Source organism: Nicotiana tomentosiformis, chromosome 5 (genome assembly GCF_000390325.3).
Source record: "Nicotiana tomentosiformis chromosome 5, ASM39032v3, whole genome shotgun sequence".
In the NCBI taxonomy this organism is placed as follows: Eukaryota; Viridiplantae; Streptophyta; class Magnoliopsida; order Solanales; family Solanaceae; genus Nicotiana; species Nicotiana tomentosiformis.
In genome coordinates, this window is record NC_090816.1 from 43,330,473 (window position 1) to 43,344,058 (window position 13,586).

Here is a 13,586-nt window from a genome sequence, read left to right on the forward strand (position 1 = left end):
CCCAAAATTATATCTCCTTTCTTGTTATGTTTGTACTAACTATTTTACTTTTCTTACACGAGAAAAGTAAACATTCCATTTATAACCTATTCTTTTTCTATTCCTATTGAGTAAGACGTCTATAAAAGTATACAGTACATTAAGCTTGGTAACATGTGAAATTAGAGGCGTTCTAATGTACAAACTATCAAAATTATCAACAGAAATTTTATGTCCCAATTCCACTATCACAAATAATAGTACAAATCATATAAAAGACTTAAAACTTCAATAACATTACTTTGCAAAAAAGGGACCCGTTCTTTTCAAACATAAAGCACGAGCCCAAAATCATTTGACTAAATCCAGAGAAAGTTTACATGAGATTATGAAAATATCATATAACTCCATATATCTAACAAAATATGTATATAGTATATTGGTTTGACTTTTAGAAAGACAACAAGACCACATAGTATCGGACAGAATTAACATCTAATAAATATTTTAGATCTATTTCTGAATTTGTGTTGCAAGTTATATTAGAACCATGAAAGAGTTAAATATTTTTCTTCTTTGCTGATACTCCAATCATTTCGTATTGAAAATCACTACTAGAAATCCGGTAAAAATCGACCAAAAAAACCCACCAAAGTTGGTCGTTAATGGCCAATAACCGACCAAAACGTGATCATTTACTTGTGGACGGTATTTTAGGGGTCGGAAAGGAATACCGACCAAAGTTGGTCGAAAATTACCAACCAACTTTGGTTGGTCAATTAAATTCAAAAAAACAAAATTGCAAAAAAAGAAACCGACCAAAGTTGGTCGGTATTTTAGTTATGTAATCAAAAGATTTACCATCTGAGAATCAAACCGGGATCTGTACTGTGGCAGGATACTATTCTACTATTAGACCATTGGTGCATTTTGTTTTAAGACTGTCTTTTATTTGATTTATACTCTTTAATTATATTTTCGCACGAAAATAACCGACCAAAGTTGGTCGGTTTTATTAAAAAGTAAAATTACCGACCAAAGTTGGTCTGCCTTTTTAAATGACCGGCCAAATTAACCGACCAATTTTGGTCGGTTTTTTTAATATTAATTGTTATTTATTTTATTTGAAAAACCGACCAAAATTGGTTGGTTTCTTGAAAAATAAATTTTGCGGGACTCAAAAATAGTTTCCCGCATTTTTGCACCAAAGAAAATCGATCAAAGTTGGTCGGTTTCGTAAATATATATATATATATATTTATTTTTTTTTTGAAAAACCGACCAACTTTGGTCGGTTTTTTGACCGACCAAAGTTGGTCGGTCGACCTTGGTCGGTTTTTGACGAATTTCTAGTAGTGATAGTTTTTATTCTTAAATCGTGATACAAAGAATGTTTACTATTGCTCCTAATCGTACACGCAAGTATACGTGGTCAACAAATAATAAAGTGATGAATAGAGTATCGAACCTAAAGAGACTCGTCGTTAACAACCTACTAAATCAACTAAAATCGTTATCTAACCAAGCAGATCAAAGGTTGAGTATTTGTTGATAAACTAAGGACGCACAAGTAAAACATGAAATTAGACTAAGACAACAGAGGATTATTGTTTAGAATTATTTCAGTAGAGATGAATATTCCAAGGTTGTGGCCAATTCTATTGAGTTCTAGTTAATTCCCCTTCAATTTGAATTATTTGTGGTTGCTAATTGACCGGATTATATAGTATTCCTTCGAATTACTACTCGCCTGCTCAGGATGATTATCGCCTATATTTCTATGAAATTAATCTACCAAGAATGCATTAAAATCATGGTATTTAACTAAACATGGTGACTAGGTATAATTCTATCCTAACCACAAATTCGCCCCCTAATCATAGAGATAAGATCATGCTTTCTCTAACTCTTCTCTAATAAAAAAGCGACTTCTTGTCACAACTTGAAATCCTATCTCAGGTCGTGATGGCGCCTAGTTGTACTTGCTAAGCAAGCAAACTCACAATTAACAGAATATAGTCTAATTTTCTTTATTTAACATAGTTATATCATAATAAAAGCAGGAATAATGTCAAGGTGGTAAAAAAATTGATACAAGTATTACATAGTCTAACTACGACCGAAACAATACAACTCCAAGAACTAAGTGACACAAGTACACGAGCAACTGCTGAATGGTACATGTCAGAATACATAATCACAATTGCTTGTGACAAAGAAAACAGATAGAAGATAAATAAGGACGGGGACTTCATGTGTTGTGGATCGAAATATTATTGTAGCTCACCACGAAGTCTTCAACAACACACTCCTACTCAGATCAAAGAGTACCGCAATACCATCCTCAGGACCTGCACAAAAATATGCAAAAGCATAATATGAATACACCATTATCGGTACCCAGTAAGTATCAAGTCTAATCTCAAAAAAGTGGTGGCGAGGCTAGATGCATCCGAACACTTACAACACAGAAAAAATAACAAGTGTGGAGTTGGAACAGTAAATATCCTCATGATCAACAGGTATCACGACAAAAAATAGCCAAAGACATAAAACATGCTTTTCCAATTCAGTAGATAACCATAACGCCCCAAGTACGACAAGTAAAGGTAGCATGCTTCAAACAATAGAGTTGAGGCTCCCAACTAGCACGTATACATGCCATGTAACAATTAGCATTTAAATGAATGCTTCTAAATGTATCAATAATATGAATGCATGCTCAAATTCGTTCAAGATCCATGTACCATGATACAAGATCCATATATTCTGATACAAATTTATGTATCAAAATAACCCGATACAAAATCTATATATTGACCTAGTACAAAGTTTATTTACCAACCACACGCTTAAAGGGCGCAAAGTAACATGGATAATCACTTGACTCCAGAGAGATGGATCAAAATCCAAGTACAAAAAGGGGTATAATAGCATCCAACATAAATCAATATTTGATCATCATGTCCTGTGTGTCATAACTGTATCTCGCCCGCATGCTTTAGCTTTCGTGCCAAAAATCTCAGTCTAAATCAATTATCCTTATTCAAAATGTATGCATATGCTCAAGGATTACAGATAAAAATTTCATAAGGACTTAATAAAAAGAATCATACGAATATGTGCTAATTAAATCTTTAGGTGACTACAGTCATTTTAAGCAATTTATCATGTCAAAGATAAGTTCCCAAGCCTTCGTAAATAATCATAATCCTAGACATGATTTCTAACATGAATAAGAGAGCAAATGTAGTCATATAAATTTAATAGATCTTGAATCAAATGAGCACATAGTCAAGATAAGAGCAACTTTACCAATCACATGAAAAGTTTACGAGCATATGCCCTCAATGCAACACAAAAAGGAAACACATAATCACATATGTCCAGGAAACAAACATCTACCAGAATACCTTAAAGACAAGTCCTCTATAATGCTCAAGACTTAGTTCCAGGCACAAGATCAAACATAAATTCTTACAGGAAAGGTCATGAAACTGTAAGGCAAACGTCATGTATACACATAGTTTAGACTTAATCATAAGAACATAGAAGTCCTACAGGGGAGGTTTATCATGAAAGTCTAAAGCAAATCAATCTTATATTCGTGGTTTATAATTATAGAAACTAGCAAATCAAACAGCATGTGTTCACTTAATTCTCAAAAGAATAGAGGAGTTCTTCTAATCCATTATATACATATAGGAAAGTATAATTATATGTAACAGAGATGACATATGAGGTATTAAATCTCAAGTAGACTTAAAGACACGAATCCTCAATACCTTGACAATGAAATTGCAGCAAAGTATATAACACAATACAAAATTTGACTCACAAATTTCAGAGAAACCTAAGTCATGCTTTTCTATTTTTAATAAGAGTTCAGACAGTAGTGCCATACAGATGCACATAAATACGAACAAGTGAAGGTATAATCTAAACATACTCATGTAACAAGTAAACTGTAGAATTCAATAGCACTAACCAGTTGCAAAGAGAAATGAGAAAAAAATGAGGAAATCAGAGTTTCAGCAGTAGTTCAGTAGCAGCGAGTAAAGGAGAGCAGTGAGAACCCCAAGGTCTCCCGTGCTTCAGAGTTCGCAGAAGCCTCAAAGGGCTTCGAGCAGTGCTTGTATCGGAGGAAGCTTTGAATGATACCAAAGTGGCCTTGTCTTTCAGCCGGCCAAGAACACAATCAAACAATAGTATTATTTAGAGAATCAAAACAAAATAGAACCAATGTGAGTGAGAGATATGATGACTAAAGTCTATCTCAAGGTGAATTGGAAAGGGGTTTATATAGTATATTATTAGGCGAATAAACAAGGAAAGAAATCAAATCAAACACAAACAAGGAAAAAAAAATCACATGCAATCAGTGAAACAACACGCAAAGGAATGAAATCAACTTTCAAACCCTAGTTAGGGCTCCAAGATTGTAAATCGACCTATGAGTACAAGAGTGAATTCTCATCACATGTATATAGATGAAATATCATCTAAATTCCAAAGATTTAAGTTGGTTATGCCCGATTTTGAAAGATAGTACTTTTCAAAATTGGGCAAGTACTAATTAATGCCATGAACGTGTGGGTAATGACGAGATAACATGAATAAGGCAAGTCAATCATGAAAAGGTTCCATGGTCAGGTCGGATTCAGAGAAAGTTTGAGTGTGAGACGGCTAGGGTTTTACAGAGTGGGAAGGAAGTATAGAAGATTAAGAGGCGGATGTGGGGTGAGAATAAAGATTGGGGTTTGAATGAAGCAATATAAGGAAGACGAGGGGGTTGTTGTGGGCCGTTGATCTTAATGGATCAACGGCTGAGATTTTAAGGGCGAAGCAGGCGTATAACGGGTGATAGATGGGTTAAAGGGCATTGGGTTGCAGGTGTTGGGTTTAGGTTGTTGGGCCATGTTCTTTTCAGGTTTGTTTAGTCCGAAAATTGGCTTAATTAGGCCATAAGCTTAAAACACATGAAAGCTAATTAAAATAAATTAAAAACAAATGGCTATAAAATGATAAAAATTCTATTTTCAAAATAAACACTTTTAAAATAGTATATTATAATTGTAAAAATGTAAAAATACCATTTTCACCTAAATAGCATGATAAATATAATTATTGTTGCATATAGGCTATTATTGCAAATAATACGTAAATGATATAAAATACAAATGCAATTGTATAAAGTGATGTAAAATATTATTAAATATGCATATAGTATTATAAAAATATAAATTTCTCATAAATAATTTAAGGAAATAACAAATACGTTATTTATCCCTTATAAATGCTATAATTAATTTTTAAAAAACTTATAATATTGGTAAAAAATTATTTTCTTTGTAAATCTTTGATAATAATTATAGAAGTACCATGAAGGTGGTAAATTGATGCTTAAGTAATACCTAAAATATGTAAAATATATATTATAAAATATACCAACCCACAAAAGGCTAAACAGAGAACCATGAGGGCAAAATTGAGTGTCAACAAAAGGGTGTGCGTGTTGTATTTCATGATAACATGCCAAAAGGTAAATGTGGGTCATTTGATACACCATGGCATAGGTGAGGAGAAGCAAAAAGGTGGATAGATTGTTCTTTGCAAATATGCTGATATAATACCTAAGGAAGAAGGAGGTAGATGAGGAGCCGGAATTTCAGGGATAGGAATTACGAGCATACGGGAAAAGGAAGATGATGATGGGTCTGCACTTACCGGTGTCGAGCGTCAGGCTCGTGATGATAGTTTCATGGCCCACTTCTATGGGATGCTTGACTTGCAATTGCAAATTGGTGAGCGACCAGCTACTCCAGAGGAGCCCGCAACCTTGAATGAGTGATATTCGCTCAGTGCTCATGCCCAACGTCTGGTTGGGATTGGTGAGGGCCAAACGTTGCTTGAGGATGAATATGTGAACACCTCCGAGCATTCATAGCCTGAGCTAGAGCATCCCGAGAAGGAGGCCAATGATGATGATGATAATAATGATAGAGCTGATGATGATGACTGGGAGGCGGGTGAGAGAGCCTTCTATGACGAGGGAGATGACTAAGAATGACCAGGGAGTTTCCTTACCACCCTTCTTGATTTTAATTTTTTTTATGCACTAAGGACATTGTATGCTTTAAGTGTGGAATGGGAGTTTTTCGTTGGTATGTAAATAGCATACTAGTATATTTTAGCTTCTTATTTATTTATTTATTTGCATAGTCTAGCTTTAGATTAGATTTTCTTTTTCTGGAATTGATTAATTAGATAAAAAAACAACATGAAAAAATTGTACTGTAGTACTTTTAGTTTAATTTTGAAGTAGCCTAATTAAAAAAAAATCAAAAATATAGAAAATCAAAAAAAGTAGAAAAAATTGGACTTTTCCCGACGATGGATCATCTAGACAGTTTTCTTGAGGGATTAAGGTCTAACCGAAAATATAAAAAATTTGAAAAAATGAAAAATACAAAAATATGTCTTTTAATTTTCATATATAGTAATAATCCCCCGTGATTTTTCTTTGTGCCTCGGTTATTTTCCATGGGATGTAGTTTGAACTGGGTCGTAGTTTTTAATTTCTTTTTAGTAGATTAGGACTTAGGTAATAAAAGGATGAAGAAATATGAGATTCCAAGGCTCTTTGACTTGTTTAATTGTAGTATATTGAGGTTTTGACATATGTAGTATCTTTCCTACATATTCTAATTGTTCATGATGCCTTTATAAATTGGATTACATGTCTGGTGACGCCTATGTCTCGTTTCCTTGACTTATGCTCGTTTTGTGCTTAATGCTTAATATCTTATGGCTCCGTGAATACTTACATTAACTTGAGAGTCGGAATGGAACCATCCATAGTGAGTCATGTTTCATATATAGTGAGATTTTTGTATAGTCCATATTATTGTAATTGAGTCTAGAACTTACCCGACATGTGAGTTGAAGCGAGATTTTAGGTGATGCTCGGTTTGAAAAATGATTTTAGGCTTTCTTTGATCTTTTTGAACTTTATTGCTTATCACAAATAAAAACTACTCCTAGTTAACTCTTTTGAGATTAGAGACTTTTATTTAGCACCCACGTTACCAGCCTATACCTTTTTTATTCTTAAATAACATTATTTTGATCCTTTTATATTTTAAAGAACTTTAATTGTAAAATGAGCTCTACAAGAAGTAAGGAGAGAACTTGGGTAATTTTTGAGTTGAACCAATGAAAGAAATAAAGGTGCACTTGTATTGTAAGAAATGCACCACTAGCGGGAAGTGTAGAAGAAAGAAAAGGTTGTTGATAAATAAATTGACTCATTGCTAGTGGGTATGAATTAAAGAAGTGCTTAATGAAAGAAGAACATTTTTTAGGGATGATCTTGTTTGTGAGATTAAAATTGGTTGAGAAAATATGCACTTAAAATTAATTTTTGGATATGTTAAAGTACTTAGGAGGGTTAGTCACAATTCTTAAATATATCCTGCACATCTCATAGCCCACATTACAACCATGAAAAAAAGTTCTAATTGATTTTAGATCAAGCGATCCAACATTAGTAGAGGTTTATATAATAGGCAAGCCTATAATACATTGTGCATACATGCGATTTCTTTGTGAGAGTGAGAGATTTTTTTAGATATATGTGTGTTGTTAAATTATATTTGAGCATGAGATTTAAATGTGTGGATTCTATTACTCTCCTTAATTTTGTTGTGGCGACACATTATTTCACGAGGGATAGGTAATGTTATTAGACTTCTCTATGATGTTGGATGCTCAAGCCATGAGTACATTGTGACATTAAGTAGATTTTTGAGGCTAGTATTGTTATGAACATATTGTCTTTGTTTGAATATTTTTGAAGTATGACATAATTAAAAGGAAAGTGTGTATCGAATGCATATGCTAAGGTTTATTTGTTGCTATCTGTAATGACCCGATCGGTCATTTTATGTAATTTCGCCTCGTTACCCCTTTCATTGCTTCACACATGTGTGTTTATACTTTTATGACTCGCGGGGTTGGTTACTTTCATCCCGTGAAGCTTTCGGGTTGATTTGGACCCTTGATTCTTGACTTAGAAGTTTAAATTAGAAAATTATAACGACCCGACTGGTTGTTTTGAGAATTTGCATCCCATTCGGTGGCTTAAGGTCTCGAGCAGTTTTGTATTATGTGTTATGACTTGCGTGTGTGTTTGAGTTCGATTTTCGGATGATTCGGGGTTAATTTGAAAGAGGAATTCTTGTTTTACAAGCTTAAGCGATAAGAGTTGACCGGATTTTTGACTTTTGTACAGATGACTCTGAAATAGCATTTTGATAATTTCAATAGTTTCGTATGGTGATTTTGGACTTAGTCGTGTGTCCGTATTTAGATTTAGAGGTTCGTAGGGTAATTTGAAGTATTTCGATGAAAATTAAAAAATTAAAGTTTTGGAAGATTGAGAGGTTAGACCGGGAGTTGACTTTGGTGATATCAGGGTCAGAATACGATTTTGAGAGTTGGATTAGCTCTGTTATCTCATTTGGAACTTGCATGCAAAATTTGACGTCATTACGGGTTGATTTGATATGTTTCGATACGAGTTTTGGAAGTTGGAAGATTTGGAAATTCATAAGTTCAATTCGTGGTTCGATTCGTAGTTTTGACGTTGTTGGATGTGATTTGATGCTTCGAGAAGGTCAGTGTTATGTTATAAAACTTGTTGGTATATTCGGACGAGGTCCCGAGGGGCTCGGGTGAGTTTCGGACGAGGTTCGGATCAATTGGAGCATTTTGGGTGAGGCTGGTTTGGGATGAGTTCTGGTGTGGCCGCATCTGTGGACCACTGGGCGCAGTTGCGAAGATGAAGGTGCAGAAGTGAGAAAGGCTGGGCTTGGAAGTCTTCGCAAATACGGAAATTGGTACGCATCTGCGACTCCGCAGAATCTAAATATTAGACGCAGAGGCGAGCTGGAGTGCAAAAGCGATTTGGCCATGCGCACATGTGGTTGCGCAGAAGCGGAAGAATGTCCACAGGTGCAATAGGGCAGCTGGTTAGTGGGCTTCGCAAGCGCGAGTCATTTGTCGCAAAAGCGACGTAGCAGAAGCGGCTAATTGTGTTGCATGTGCGATCAGGCCTAGGCAGACTCTATATTGTCTAAGGTTTCTGAGGATTTATTCATTTTTGGAGTTGTAGACCTCGATTTTGGGAGATTGTTCATGGGTTTTTCAAGCAACTCATTGTGGCAAGTGTTCTCTACCCGAATCTTGTTATATTTCATGAATCCATTACTATTTTCATCATTTAATTAGTGAATTAAGTTGGAAATTTGAAGAAAATTTGTAAAAATCTTTCAACATGTAAGGATGAATTGATGTCAGAAATTGATAATTTAGTTTGGTTGGACTCGTATCGGAATGAGTGTTCGCGAGACAATTTTATAATTTTGGTCGGGTTCCGAGACGCGCGCCGGGTGGTTGACTTTTGGGTTGACTTTTAGTTATTATTAAAGATTGAAGCTTTATTATACGAAATTGTTTCCTATGAGTTTTATTTATGATTTGAAGTTATTTTGGCTAGAGTTTAGCCGTCCGGAGATTGTTTCTCTTGAGAAGGTCATTTTAGAGTATCGGTCTAGCTTCTTTGAGGTAGGTATCTTGCCTAACTTTGTGTGGGGGAACTACTCCTTAGGATTCGAGTCCTTTGTGCAAATTGTGTCATGTGAAGGCCGTGTACGCGAGGTGACGAGTACGTGTTTGGGCTTATTTGTGGAAATTTAACTGTTTAGGGCCCTTAGGTTCTTAGGTCCATTGAATATAAAGTCATTTGTCATGTGAAATTTTTCATTTACTAAATTCACCCTTACGTGTCTTAATTGAAATTAATTGCTTCATGTTCTACTCTTATTGCCGATTAAACTCATATGTGCCTTAACTGAAGTTGTTGCTTCTTTTATTTTCATGCTATCCTTTCCGTAATTGTTTATCCTTGATTGAAGTTATCATTATCTTTCCCATAATTTGCTTACCCTTAATTGAATTTGTTGTATCTCTTCCGTAATTGCTCAACCCTAAATGAAGATTTGTTATCCCTTATCATTGTTAACTTATCCTTAACTAGAATCATTGGTTCATGTTATCCCTCTTACCATTGAATTGTACTTTTGTGGAATAATTGCTACACATTATCTCTTTCTTATTGAGCTATTGCTATGTTGTACCATTATTTCCTGTTGTGTCTTTCTTCCGTTTTCTTTGTACTAAAGTTGCTAAGTTGATTTACTTATCGTATTCTCGTGTTATTGTCACTGTTGCTATTATATTCAGTGTTGTTGAGCCGAGGGCTATGTGTGATTGTGATATTGAAATTGTTTGGGGCAAATGTTGTGGCATGTGGACACATATTGCGAAAGTCATTTATTGAGTTGTTATGTTTTTGGCATACGTGTTTTGTTGAGAAAATTGCTATGTTGGTTGCACGAGGTTTCTGCGTTGTGGTTGTTATTGTGTTGCACGAGGTTTCTGACATGCTATTGTTATTATTGATACGCATGCGGTGGTATAAAATTTGGGTGTTGAAATGCATGCGGTGAGATAAGGTGGGCTTAAAACGCGTGTCTAGTAGGGGAACTACTAGAAGCCATGCAGTGTGATAAGGGGGCTAAAATGTGGGATGTTATTTCGGAAAAAAATATTTTTCAAAACTAAATATAAAGGCTCCCGTGGTGATATAAGAAAAGTTGTGATTCATTTTACGATTTGAGACTACGAGGCGGTACCTCGGAAGGGCTCTTGTTGTCATTTCCTCTTTTCTGTGCACTTGTCTCTGATTGTTGTTTTCCTTATCATATTATTAATTTTTTTTCCTCCATGTTGCACTATTTTCTCAGTCCTATGTAGCTAATCTTGTTGTGCTGGTCGATGCTTCAAACTTCATTGTTGATTTTATTACACTATACATTTCGTGGTGATCATTTCTTATGTGTCATTCATTGTCTCTACTCTTATTTGTTGACTGAAATTATGGTAGAACACTTGCACAAGCATACACGTAGTTAAATTACCCATATTGGTTTTAAAAGGTGAATCCTGACATCATTAATCATTATATGTACTCTCGTCTTCTTGCCTTCTGTGTGAGGATTATTCTTTTGATACGTGAGTCATCCATGCAGTTATGGGTTGTAATGTGGGCACAAGATGCCAAGTGATTAGGGTTCATGAATTGGGACTCGTGAGCGATGATTATAAGGTTCGTTACCTCGTGGAAATGCTTGAACAGATCTGGTGTGAAAACGGTTGTTCTTATTGAGTTGTTGTTGGTTTTCCCTTTATTTGGTTTCCCCGGACTTAGACTATGATCAGTTACTCTACATCATTATTACCTGACTGCTTTATGTTGAATATTGTTGTTACTAGTGTATCATTGCTAGTATTGTTTTGTATTCCTTATCCTGCTTAGCTTTATATTAATATTGTTTCTCTGTTAGTTCATCTACACACTTGTTCAAATTGTTTAGTACGATAGGAATCTTGACTGTCCCTCGTCACTACTCCAGCGAGGTTAGTCATGATACTTACTAGGTACCGCTGTGGTGTACTCATACTACGCTTTTGCACATTTTTGTGCTGATCTAGATGCCATGGTTGTTGTTGATTATTAGCTGGTTGGTCGAGCTAAAGACTCAAGGTAAACCAGTCGTCGCGTTCGTAGGCCTCAGAGTCACCTTCTGATATTTTCATTGTATCATTTAATTCCATTCCGAACAATTGCATTTAGGGATTTTCTAGCAAACTCAATATAGGTTATGACTTGTACTACTGGTTTTGGGAATTATAATTTGTATAAGATTTTTGTCTCGTATATTTCATTTGATAGTTGAATTCTTCTATTTATTTAGTAAGTGTTAGGCTTACCTAGTCTTAGAGACTAGGTGCCGTCACGACATCCTATGAAGGAAAATTGGGGTCGTGACAAAAATATTGACCAAACTTTGACTTTTGTTCAAACGACCCTAGAACTATGTTTTTATGGCTCTGATAGCTTCGTATCGTGATTTCGGACATGGGCGTATGCCTGGAACTGATTTTGGAAGTCGGTCGGTTGATTTGTGTTGATTTGCCGAAATTTGGCAATTTGAAATTGAAAGGTTTGACCGTAGGTTGACTCTTAGCTATCGAGCTAGGAATTTGAATTTGGGACCGGGAATAGGTCCGTTATGGCATTTAGAACTTGTATACAAAATTTGGTGCCCTTTGAAGCTTCTATCACAATTGCGATAAATGCTGGGGCAGTCATGTTCGCAAATGCGAGCCGTGGTCTGCAATTGCAAGGGTTCGCAAATGCAAACCCTGTATCGGAAATGCGACATCAGCAGCTGGTTAAAGGGCGGGGAGACAAGATTTTTGAACTCATTCTCTCATTTTTGAACCCTAGACTCGGTAGAAGGCAATTTGGAGAGGGGATTTTCACCTACAAACCTTAGGTAAGTGATTCTAATCTATTTCTAATCATATTCCATCATCATATCTTAGATTTTAACATCAAAATCATGTGAATCAAAGTGAAAATTTGTGAAACCTTGTCATGTTTTTGAAAAATAAAAAATTGAGTTTTGATAGTCAATTTGGACTCGTATTTTGAAACTAGTCACATATATGAACTCATGGGGTCATGGGTAGACGAAATCTACCATTAGACTCGGGTTTTGACAGGGCAAGCCCCAGCTGACTGTTGACATTTTGAAAAAAGTGTAAAGATCTTAACTTTATCTATTGCAATTGAATTCTCTCACATTGTTTGATGATATTAAGTCGATTTTTGTTAGATTTGAGCTGTGTGAAGGCGGATTTTAAGGGAAAAGCTATTTTCGAGTGTTGATTTGGCCTAGTTGAGGTAAATATCTTGCCTAATATTGTTTGGGCGAATTATCCCTTAAGATTGGTATTATTTGATTCAATTGTGCTAAGTGAAATCCGTGTACACAAGGTGACGAGTGGGTACATGAGTTGTACGTAGTATTTGACTGGTTTTGAGCTACTTAGACTATTTCAATGCTTTAATCAAAATGTCATATCATGTTCTAAATTCTCTTAGTTAATCTATTCTTATTTATGTTAGTTGTGAATCATGAAACATTTATAATATCATGCATATGCATATAAATGTCATATCATGCATAGGTATATGCATACATAACCTCATCAAGCCTCTGAGGGAATCCCATCATATCATCTCGGCTTTAGTGGGCGAAATCATCAACGTAAATACACTGATCAATTGGTGGTGCGTATATAAGACCATAACCTTTCCCCATACCCCATATACATATAATATACGTGTATATACCAATATCTGGTCATGGGTCAATGTACATGTATAAATGAATGCAATACATAAAAAGTAAGTCAATAAGATCTCTCAGAATGTCATAAGATCAGTATGCCTTCGGTTAATATCACGAAATAAACTTTATCAACTTACGTATTTTCTAAGACACGTGAATAGAAGATATATGTAGCACCCCGAAAAATTTCGAAGTACTTAAGCACTATTAAAGAAGTTGATGGGTGCTAATTATATTATTTTATGTGCAGACGAGGACTATTAATATGATGGATATTAATTG

General features: G+C 35.2%; 1 long non-coding RNA gene across 1 annotated transcript; it reads right to left on the bottom strand.

The window, feature by feature from the left end:
- Positions 1-1,995: 1,995 nt before the first annotated feature.
- On the bottom strand, positions 1,996-4,726 carry LOC117274998 (uncharacterized). The gene is made up of 2 exons (XR_004505156.2): positions 3,968-4,726; positions 1,996-2,330 (listed from the first exon to the last, which is right to left on the bottom strand). It is a non-coding gene; the product is annotated as an uncharacterized lncRNA (long non-coding RNA).
- Between the last annotated feature and the right edge of the window lie 8,860 nt (positions 4,727-13,586).